The sequence below is a fragment of the Rutidosis leptorrhynchoides genome, chromosome 10, assembly GCF_046630445.1.
Source record: "Rutidosis leptorrhynchoides isolate AG116_Rl617_1_P2 chromosome 10, CSIRO_AGI_Rlap_v1, whole genome shotgun sequence".
NCBI lineage: Eukaryota > Viridiplantae > Streptophyta > Magnoliopsida > Asterales > Asteraceae > Rutidosis > Rutidosis leptorrhynchoides.
Window position 1 is genome coordinate 353028601 of NC_092342.1, and position 12840 is coordinate 353041440.

A 12840-nucleotide genomic window follows, 5' to 3' on the forward strand; every position below is an offset into this window, starting at 1 on the left:
GTTGGTTCATGTCCTGGTTCTGGTTTTTCTAACGTCCTTTTGTATGATTTAATAATTTGAACTTTGCGTTTTGCGGCTCGTACTCTTGTACTTTTGAGACGTTTCTCATCAATAATTTGAACCTCTTTGATTGTACTTTGTACTTTTTAGCTTTTTGGTCGTTTGCGTCTTCAATTCGTTGAATCTGCCTTTAGTCTTCATCTTTTATTATTTAAACGAATATCACTTGTAAATAGGACAATTGCAACTAAAAGCTTGTCTTTCTTGAGGGATAATGCTATCAAATATATGTTCGTTTTTAGAATTATCAAATATTCCCACACTTGAGCGTTGCTTGTCCTCAAGCAATATAGTACTTTGAATAAAAACATACTTGAATCACTTCTTTATTCTTCACACTTTGTACATCAGTGATTTCAATACGGCGGTATGAACAATGATAGTAACGATGTGGTTTACAGTCCCACAAGACTATGAAAATTTAGATCCATTAGGAAATTGGATCTTTATGAAAACAGTTGATCTTTTGAAAATTTAATCTAGCTTTTACCCTAGATAAGTTTTCCGGAATAACCCTTCACCGGTGTTTGCAAAATGTTTTTGTGAGTTGTGTGGGTTTCAGATTTGAAAATTTTAGCTCAAAACTTGCCATTTTGTATCACCCACTTGCTAACCTTGTATTGGGAAAGCAACACGTCCAGTATACTTGCTCTGTATATTACCTTTTGATAAACTACCGTCCGATTGTAAAAGAAAGCGTTGAACAAGCAACTGTTAAGGCAATGTCCCGTGACATGCTTTTGATTATGGTCTATATCGTGTCGGATGCAATTACTATCCTTTGTAGGAGAAATAGTAAAGATCACCCTATAGTTTTTTTTTGGTCTAGCACAAGGTCATGTCTTCGACCATGCTATGCAACCACCGTTCTTACGGTTGACACCCGATTTGATTTAGGTGACCTAATGAATTCCGGTGAATTCTTAGGATTTTACGTTCAATGGTAATGAACGCATTGAAAATGGATTTTTAGAAAACAAATCGGTTTGTAATTTAACCAAAATATTTTCTCGTTCAAGTTCGAGTTTAGATATCATCGAATTCCATGAGTTTGTAATTCTCAATCTTTAAAGTCAATCTCAAGGATTGAGTAATATTAGGCTTAAAAGCTGATTTTTGATCTTTAAAGAGATTATCCTTTCTGGGGATCTGATTCATTAGTCTTATAAGCTAATTTGCACGGTGCCCCCCATTGTACGAGACAGATCCTCTCATGGTTAGGATAAGTCTGACCACTTGGCGACCCTGTTTGATGCTGAGGTCCGTGGATTTCCTGCTAATTTTTGAGAAAACTTTTCAAGGTTTTTCGTAGACTCTACAACTGGTCTGGACGACAACTTCCTGACCTAAATCAAGAAGCGCGTTTCTTTTTCGGAAGACTTTACTTCCTTTTAATGATGGAATTTATTCATCATGTAGATCCATCTTTCTTTCAAATATATTATAATTTACCGGGTAAAACAGTTAATTTTGTATAAAACAAAAGTATCTTCAATTATTTGTACAAAAATATGTGATATATGTTCTAAATAACTTGGTAATTTTTCCCACACTTGGCTTTTATTTTTCTTTCTTTGCCTTTTTATTCTCCTCTATTCCATTTTAAATGAATTCTAGCGTTTTGGGTTGTTTCTCAATTTATGTCCTTTCCGAGGTAACAATAATTTCGGTGTTAACACCTAGTTTTATCGTTCATAAATATGTATAAACATAATTTTGAGTTCATTTAGTTGAAAATTTTGAAAATTTTTACTAGAATTGGGTAGTCAGTATATAAGACTAGGGCTGTTCTTTATTATCAGAAAGCACTAGATTCTAATACAACTACTGCGTTACTAGTATTTTTAATGGTAACCAAGTATATAAGTAAAAAATTTTAAAAATCTGAAAAATTTTAACCCCTTCCCACACTTAAGATCTTGCAATGCCCTCATTTGCAAGAAATCAGTACAATTTAAATTATTGAGGGTGATTAGCGTAGAAAAATAATTAAATTTTACCAAAGTTTCCCATCATATTGGTGTTTGTTTGTTGAATGATAAATGGTGCACTTTGTTCATTCCTGCAGTTGTTATTTCACATATATTTTGCATCTTGTCGTCAAAATTAGTTGCTTTTGCTGAACTTAATGCATGTGTTTGAAAATGCGCTGTTTTACCCTGTTTTGTACATGAGATAAACTACAAACATATATATACATATTTTTGAAGTTGTGTATATCACCCCACATTCAAAAATTATTAAGATCTAATAATAAAAGTTAGAAAATTATAAAAACTATTATAGTATCAAAAGAAATATTAAAAGTATAAAATTTCAAGTTACCAAATAAATAAAAATAATCATAAAAGAAAATCAGGGTTGATGAGGATGGTGCCAGTAGGGATCCCATTCATAGCCGTATGTGCTGTAGAATTCTTGAGCTGGGTCATATGTAGGGTACGGTGGTCGGGTCTGTATAGTCCAGGGAGGAAATACAGGCATTGGAGTAGCAATGTAGTTTGCATTTATGTGTGCACGATGACTTATGATTTAGTTTTGACGATACTGCCAATCTTGAAATGCTCGTTGTCTAGCCATTTCATACTCATGATGAGCCATAAAAAGTTGCATTTCTGTCATCTGATTACCCCCTCCCGCATTACCTTGCTGTTGATCTCTCTCGACCTGTGGATGCCTGCCATCATATTGTGCTGCAGCGTTGTTTCATTTCTGTAAAACCTTAGCACCATGATACACGTGTAAATCTATCCTATCATGGGGTTCTGGTTCTGCCATTAATAATCCCCCCCGACTTCTATCCACACCGAGATGTTCAGCAATTAATGTAACAAAGATACCACCTCCTATTATGCTATTAGGCCGCATACCCCTAATCATAGTCGATAGATAATAACCCACACAATAAGGTATACTTACAGCGCTCTGTGGGTCTCGAATACACATGTGGTTGAATAAATCTTGTTCATTTACCTTCTCTTTATTTCTACCTCGCTGTGTAATCGAGTTTGCTAAAAACCTGTGGATTACTCTTAATTTAGCTCTATCAATATCAAGATAAGAGTAAGATCCCCCTTTGAATCGGTTATGGCTAGTCATTCTACTCCATATTTCGTTCATAGGAAAATTTTCATCAACCCTGCTACCATTAACTATCAACCTTTGACAATCATAAGATGCTAGTTCCTCAGGCGTATATATACGTAAAGCCTGAGCCATATCTAGTAGGGACATATAGTGCATCTCACCTCCTAATAAAAATCTAAGAAAACTTTGATCGGTTAAAGTAGATATCCGATCATTTATTTCAATACTACATAACAACTCCACACACCATTCTCTATATACAGGCCTATATATGTTGAATAAACGTACCCAATCATTAAAAGTAGAATCACCATACCTTTGTATAAGTAATTCTATGATTGGTTCGGCTAATCCAACTGCTTCTAACGGATCCCATTCTATTATCCTAGGCACCTCAACAACATTAGATTGAAGGATGTGCAAGTTCCTCTGATATTTTGGATAGTCTATCCAAAGTCTGTCAAACCTCAAGTTTGGGTGTAAATTTGGTACATCGATATTTTAAAATGAAACGATTGGATGCGGTACATTTTGTCGATAAAGGTCATTAACATCCTGTTGTTCCACATTCTCAGGAGGAGGAGCATTGCGAGCCTGGGATGAAACACAATTTTTGTGCATCCAAATATGCATTAGTGTTAGCAAAATCATAAATCAAAACAATTACAATGACATGTTTAAACCATATTAAACTTTATACACATTTTCATAATACTAACAATTCTATATTTTTACAAATAAACTTATATGAAAATGTATACAACATTCCTAAGCATTTAACTTCTAAAACATGTCAAAAATAATCATTATAGCAATTAAACAGGTTCCACATGGCATTCATATCAATTAGATCAAGTTCATGTATTTTTGACTCAAAAAGTCCACTTTAATCTTCATAAATCATTGTTTAGGATCAAAGTTTTGATCATTTAGCAACCTAAACATGTTACACAACTCAATTTAGCATAAACTAACAACAAAATTCGGCCATAACCCGTTTATATCAAAAAGCCTCAATTTTGCTCAAGAACACAAACCCTAGATTACTCAAAATTTGAAGTTTAAGACTTCTAATCATGTTAAATAGCATCAATCTAGGTTATACAAGCATAATATACAATCAATTTAAGAAAAATTACACTAAAAATCATCAAAATCAAATTAGGTATAAATTTGCTCAAGAACATTAAAAATCGATTAAAGAGTGTTTAAATGTATAAATTACCGTTTTCCTTGAGTAACTCCTTGTTAATAATCTCCTCATTGTGATTTTAGCAAAAAATTTGATGATTTATGGTGAAAAATTGTGAATTTACGAAGTGTTTGTGTGTGTTTTTCGCAGAATTTGGGTGTGGGTGTGTGCAAATTGGTCTGTTCGACCAGTTTTATTTTTTCCTGGAACTTTTCAACTCCGCGAGTGCGGTCTTGGAACCATTGCAAACTCTGCGAGTGCGGATTTACTTTTTTTTTTAATTTAATTTAAAACCTTACACTTTTAATATAAATAATTAAATTAATTTTTAAAAATTTGTTTCTTTTTAGGATGAGGGTGTTTCGGAACGATGTCCTAGTCCGTCCCTCGACAAAATTTTAAAAATTTGTCATTTTAAAGCGTTGTTTTAAAAGCAAAGATTTTTGGGTTTTTTAAATATTTTTGGCATACTTTAAATCAATAAGATTAAAAATAATGATAATAAAATTTCTCGTCCCACTCTCGGGTAAAGCAATTTCGGTTCAACGACCTAATCCTCAACTCACGACAAATTTTTAGAAATCACATTTTTAACTTAATGAAATAAAGTAAATTTTTGTTTTTAAATTCACACCAAACTTAAATTTAAAATGCATAAAATTAAAAATTCATATTATTAAAAATTCACACCAAACTTATATTATATTTTTGTTTTTATACATACAAACTTATATTAAAAATATTAATTTTTTAAAAATACTTAAAACCTTAAATATATTGATTTAAAAAGATTTACAATATTAATTTAATATTTATATATTAATTTTAAAAACAAGGTAAAAATTAAAATAAAAAATCTTTTTGGTCTTTTATCCCACTTTAATCAATCAAATATTATCAAAAATATACGCTCCTCTTTTCGTAAAGTAATTTCGGTTCCATAACCTAGTTTTACTCCTGACGAATTTTTGAAATATTTTGGGTTGATTGATTAAAGATATTTATACCTTAAGAATAAACGGTAAATTTCGCAGTGATGTAATAAATTTTTGTATGATATCAATAATTTCGGTTACGCATACCTAATTTTATTGAATACCAATTTAATACTTTATAGCGAACGATTCAGTGCTTATTATCAAAAGGTTAAAAGCAAAAAAAATAAAAACTGTACATACTTACCTGTGAGAAAGAATTCTCAGAGACCTGCTTTAGCCGACTCATAGGAGAGTCGTGTGATTTGGTTCTCCATAGCTACGTAAGCGTAACCTCGATTCTTCAATATCTTTTCTTCTAAACATATAAACGGTCCTTCTCTGCATAGAGTAACAAATTCGGTATTTGAATATGTTTGATTATTTGAACATTTACCTTCGTGTGACCATTTTCCGCATTTATAACATCTTTCAAGGTGTCGTGCTCTTCTTTTTGTTGCGGATTTTGATTTTCCTTTACCAAAATGTATCTTATGATGATCTTTCCTGAGTTCTTTTCTTACTCCGTCCATTTTTTCTTTCTTATGAATGATACCAGTTCACTAGGAAGGGTGTCATTATTACGTTTAGTAATCATAGCATGTAGCATTAGACCATGGTTCAGATCAAAGGAATCCTTCATCTTGTAAAACCTAAAAGAAATAAAAATTCAGAATGGGGAGAGAAGACTAGTTCTTTAGGGTCTGCTAGGGAAAGACCATACGGATTCCATTTTCGGAACTACACGAAAACAGAAAATCTAACTCTAACATAAATACATACTACCCTTAAAATATTTAATTCTCCCCACACCTAGTTAGCTGTGGTATCGAATTTGTGATTACCTTCATTGTCAATTGGTTCATCAACAACTTGTATATCTCTGACTTTTGCTTCAATCCATTTGTTGATTTCCTCCGTAATTTTCACAAATTCAACTAACATCGCCTTTTCTTTAAGCGATAAATTAGATACTAATCGGATACATAACTTAAAGTTCCCCTTAATCCTAGCATTGTGAATCCGTTTATAAAGTTTCTTCGTTGAACTGTTAAAAACGGGTTCATCTAATTTCGTATCATTAATAGGGTTCTTTGTTATCGGATCATCATTAAGTGTTTCTTCATCTTCCCCACACTTAGGCGTTTTTATTGGTTTAACAGTTTTGGTTGGTGGAGATCTAAACTTTCGGTTCACAAAGGTGACCGATTTATCACCATCCCTAAGTGTCATTCTTCCTTCTCTTACATCAATGAATGCCTCGGTGGTTGCTAAAAATGGGCGACCTAAAATTATAGGAATATCAAGGTTTTCCTCTATATTAATAACTATAAAGTTTGCAACAAAGGTCAAACTTCCCACTTTAACAAGTAAATTATTGGCTATTCCAACCGGATGTTTAATGGTTAGGTCAAATGATTGAACACCTATTTTGGTTGGTTTTAATTTACCCACACCTAATCTTTTGTATAAGGAAAGAGGCATAACATTTGCACTTGCTCCTAAATCTGCGAGTCCATTATACATAGCACCATCGTTAAGCAAGTAAGAAATGATAAATTCACCCGGGTCTCCTACTTTAGTAAATAGAGTTGGTTTGTTAAGTTTTTCCAAGTGATCTTTTATTGGTTCTTTCACCTCTACTTGAACTTCTTGTTCACATTTTTCTTCGTTTCTTGGAATGGGAGGTTTGTATAAGAATTCTTCTTCATCACTCCAATTTGAAGCTTCCCCGTCTTCCAATTTTGGTTTTTCATATGTTGTTGATAACATATTTATGTTTTCATTTTGAGAGTTTTCTTGGGTGGTGAAATTATGATTGACTTCATTGTCAACTTCCATCGGACTATCTATGTAATGTTTAACTCTGTGACCATTAACCTTAAATTCAATCCCATTTGAATTTATTAACTCTATTGTTCCATATGGGAAAACTCTTTTAACTATGAATGGTCCAGACCATCTTGATTTCAATTTTCCAGGAAATAGCTTGAATCGTGAATTGAAAAGAAGAATTCTGTCTCCTTCTTTAAATTCTTTTGAACTTCTGATTCTTTTATCATGCCATTTCTTCGTTCTTTCTTTATAGATTAACGAATTTTCATATGCTTCATGTCTTAATTCTTCTAATTCGTTTAGTTGACTTAAACGTAGACGCCCAGCTTCATGTAAATCAAGATTACATGTCTTCAAAGCCCAAAATGCTTTGTGTTCAATTTCTACTGGAAGATGACATGCTTTTCCGTAAACGATTCTGAAAAGTGTGGTTCCAATTGGAGTTTTGTAGGCTTTTCTAAAAGCCCAAAGTGCATCCTCCAATTTCATTGACCATTCCTTCGGATTTGATCCTACGGTTTTCTCTAGAATACGTTTTAATACTCGGTTGGTATTTTCAACTTGTCCACTTATTTGTGGATGATAATCGGTTGAGATTTTATGAGTTACTCCATATCTTTTGAAAACTTTCTCAAGTTGATTATTACAAAAATGAGTACCCCGATCACTTATTAAAGCTTTTGGTGTTCCGAACCTAGCAAAAAGACGTTTTAAAAAGTTGACTACAACTCGTGCATCATTAGTCGGGAGAGCTTGTGCTTCCGCCCATTTAGATACATAATCAATAGCAACGAGAATGTAGAGATTATTATGAGATTTTGGAAATGGACCCATAAAGTCAATACCCCAAACATCAAATACTTCACATACTTGAATGACATTTTGTGGCATTTCATCACGTTGACTTATTTTTCCGGCCCTTTGACAAGCATCACAGGATTTACAAAGAAGGTGTGCGTCTTTGAAAATTGTAGGCCAATATAATCCAGCATCGTAAACTTTTCTTGCTGTGAGTTGAGGCTCATAATGCCCTCCTGTTGGTCCTGTGTGACAATGGTTTAAGATTTGACTGGCTTCATCCCCGAATACACATCGGCGTATTATTCCATCGGGACAACTTTTAAACAAATGTGAATCTTCCCAGAAATAGTGTTTTATATCACTAAAGAATTTCTTTCGTTTTTGGTACGACAACCCTTTTTCAAGGAATCCACATACTAAGTAGTTTCCATAGTCTGCAAACCATGGAATTTCAATATAATCTATCTTTAATAGATATTCATTAGGAAAGTTATCTTGTATGGATGATTCATTTTGAACTTATAATTCAGGATTTTCAAGACGAGAAAGATGATCAGCGGCGAGATTTTCTGCTCCCTTTTTATATCAGATTTCAATATCGAACTCTTGTATGAGTAAGATCCAACGGATTAATCGTGGTTTAGCATCTTGTTTCAAAAATAAGTATCTAAGAGCAGAATGGTCAGTATAGACCACCGTTTTAGCTAGAACGAGATATGAACGAAATTTGTTAAAAGCAAAGACAATAGCAAGGAGTTCTTTTTCAGTAGTTGCGTAATTCGTTTGTGCTCCTTGTAATGTCTTACTAGCGTAATAAATAGGTTGAAATCGTTTTTCAATCCTTTGTCATAAAACGGCTCCCATTGCAAAATCACTTGCATCGCACATTAGTTCAAACGGTAAATTCCAATTTGGAGTTATCATGATCGACGCATTAGTGAGTTTTTCTTTAAGAATATTAAAATACTTGATGCATTCATTTGAAAAGATGAATGGAGCATCCTTTTCTAGGAGTTTATTCATAGGAGTGGCAATTTTAGAAAAATCTTTTATGAAACGTTGGTAAAAACCGGCATGCCCTAGAAAACTCCTAACTCCTCTAACATTGGTGGGATGTGGAAGTTTAGCAATTACATCTACTTTAGCTCTATCCACTTCAATTCCTTCTTTTGAAATTTTATGACCGAGAACGATGCCTTCTTTAACCATGAAATGGCATTTCTCCCAATTTAGTACTAGATTTGATTGTTCGCATCTAATAAGCATTCGTTCAAGATTAACTAGACATGATTCAAAAGTATCACCGAAGACTGAAAAGTCATCCATGAAAACTTCCATGCATTCTTCTATCATGTCATGAAAAATCACCATCATGCACCTTTGAAAGGTTGCAGGGGCGTTGCAAAGTCCAAATGACATGCGTTTGTAAGCAAAAGTACCATAAGGGCACGTGAATGTGGTTTTCTCTTGGTCCTCGGGTGCTATTGGAATTTGAAAATATCCGGAAAAACCATCAAGAAAACAATAGTAACTATTTTCGGCTAATCTTTCTAACATTTGATCAATGAAAGGTAAGGAAAAGTGATCTTTTCTGGTGGCGTCATTTAATTTTCTATAATCAATACAAACACGCCATCCTGTTACAGTCCTAGTAGGAATAAGCTCATTTTTTTCATTTGTGATGACAGTCATGCCACCCTTCTTAGGTACGCATTGAACTGGGCTTACCCATTTACTATCAGAGATTGGATAAATTAAACCTGCATCTAGCAGTTTAATAATTTCTTTCTTAACAACATCTTGCATATTAGGATTTAGTCTTCGTTGGCGTTGCACATACGTTTTATGACCTTCTTCCATAAGGATTTTATGTGTGCAATACGAAGGACTTATTCCTTTAATATCATGAATTTTCCATGCAATAGCTGGTTTATGAGCTTTTAGCACCGAAATGAGTTGAGATTTTTCATTTTTCGTAAGAGAAGATGATATTATTACAAGTAATTCAGATTCACCATGTAAATAAGCATATTCCAAATGGTTTAGAAGTGGCTTTAACTCTAATGTCGGTGGTTCTTCTATCGATGATTTGTATCGATATCTGTCTTCTTCTTTTAACATTTGAATTTCTTCTGTTGTTAGTTCATAATCATTAGCCATAAGTGTAGCTAACATTTCAGCTTCATCAATTGGTTCAGTTCCTTCTCCTAAAGAACATTCTCCTGTTCCTTGTAATTCTGGAAATTCTTCTAACAAATGTGAATCTATAGTTTGAATATAATAACATGTATCATCTGCAGATTGCGGTTGTTGCATGGCTCTATCAACTGAAAAGGTAACACTCTCGTTCTCTATACTTAGGGTCAGTTTCTTACCGAACACGTCTATTATTGCTTTAGCCATGTTTAAGAATGATCTTCCTAATATGAGAGGAACTCGAGAATCTTCTTCCATGTCTAGAATAACAAAATCTACTGAAAATACTAAAGTACCAACTTTAACTAGCATGTTCTCCATTATCCCTCTAGGATATTTTACTGATCGATCGGCTAGTTGTATACTTATTCTTGTTGGTTTCAATTCTCCAAGGTCTAGTTTAGTGTATAATGAATATGACATTAAATTTATACTAGCACCTAAATCTGCCAATGCTTCTATTGAACTAAGACTACCCAGAAAACATGGAATTGTGAAACTTCCTGGATCAGAGAGTTTTTCTGGTATCTTATTCAACAGCACTGCAGAACAATTAGCATTCATAGTAACAGCCGAGAGTTCTTTCATTTTCTTTCTATTTGTGATTAGATCTTTCAAGAATTTAGCATATCTTGGCATTCCTGAAATTACATCAATGAAAGGAAGATTGACATTTATTTGTTTAAACATATCCAAGAATTTGGATTGCTCGGCTTCAAGTCTTTCTTTTCTCATTTTACTCGGGTAAGGAAGTGGTGGTTGGTATGGTTTAACATAAGATTTTGCCTTAACTGTGTCATCTTCATTAACCTTTTCAACTACCAGTTCTTTTTCCTTATCTTGCTCAGATTTTGGTTCTTTTGGAGTAGGAACAGAGTCATCAGAAATTACAGGTATTTCCAGTGGTTTAAGTGTAATACCACTTCTTGTGGTAATGGCTTTAGCTGTTTCATTCCGGGGGTTAGCATTTGTATCGCTAGGTAGACTTCCCGGTTTTCTTTCATCTATCAATCTTGCTAGGTTACTTACTTCTTGTTCCAAATTTTGAATAAAAGCTTGTTGATTTCTAAATGCTTGAGCATTTTGTTCATTGATTTGTTTCTGAGATGTGAAAAATTGCGTTTGAGATTCAACTAGTTTCTACATCATATCTTCTAAATTTGGCTTTTTATCATCGGTTTGTGGTGGTTTGTTTTGAAAAATAGGTCTTTGCTGATTGTAAGTATTATTAGATACTTGTTGATTGTTTGGACCTTGTTGGTTGTTGTATGGAACATTTCGGTTATAATTCTGTTTTTAATTGTAAATTGGTCTTGGAGGTTGAAAATTATTCTGATAATTATTTCCAAGCCTTTGGTTCATGTATGAAACATTCTCTCTTTGTTCCATTGTTTGTTCAATACTGAGATAATCTTTGGTCAAATGTGGTCCTCCACACTGCTCACAACTAATTCGTATTGAGTGAATATCTTTAGTCATTTTTCCATTCGTCTTTCGACAGCATCTATTTTTGCGGAAATGGAATCAAAGTCATGGCTAGAATGGGCTCTAGCTGCTTTAGATGATCTAACAATATCTTTTTCTTGGTGCCACTTATGTGAGTGGGAAGCAGTGTTATCAATAATTTTGTAAGTTTCAGTTGCGGTTTTCTTCATAATGGAACCACCAGCTGCTATATCGATGTCTTTCCGTATAGTGATGCCGCATCCTTGGTAGAATATTTGTACTATTTGATAAGTGTCTAAACCATGTTGCAGACATCCTTTTAATAACTTTCCAAATCTTGTCCACGCCTCATATAGAGTTTCATTTGGCTTTTGTGTGAACGTAACAATTTCTCCTTGAAGTCTTACGGCTTTAGATGCCGGAAAGAATTGTTTAAGAAAATTTTCAACTAAAACGTCCCATGTATCAATCGCCCCTTCAGGTAACGATTCTAACCAATCTTTGGCTTCTTCCTTTAAAGTCCAGGGAAATAACATGAGATATATCTGTTCATCCTCCACTTCTCTAATTTTAAATAGAGTACAGATCCTATTAAAGGTACGAAGATGTTCGTTTGGATCTTCCTTCGACGCACCACTAAATTGGCATTGATTAGTTACCATGTGTAGGATTTGTCCTTTGATTTCATAATCTGGCGCATTAATGTCTGGTTGAGTAATTACATGACCTTGGCCAGTGCGTTTAGCTCTCATTCGATCTTCCATACTTAGAGGTTCTTGATTTTCCATGATTAGAATGGTTGATTCTGAATCACTAAAGGATTCTGATTTAATGGTTTTTGTCATAAACCGACCTTAACCATAAGGACGAATACAATAACATATGATTTCATCGCAAGGTATTGACCTCTATATGCGACATTTTTCAAAAACTGCATTCGTTTTTACAATACAAACCATAGCTTTTATTACAAATACAAGGTTTAAACAACTTAATAATGATTATCGTTTAGCGATAATCTTAGACTTACAAACTTTACATGTGATAATAACAATACGACCTCCAACATATTTTACATTACAAATCCTCCGATATGCAGTTTTATTTTTGACACAAATATGCATACTCAAGATCTTGCTTAAATTCAACATGTTGCAGCGGAAGCTTTTAGTTATCACCTGAGAATAAACATGCTTAAAACGTCAACATAAAGTTGGTGAGATATAGGTTTAATGCCGGCAGCGTTAT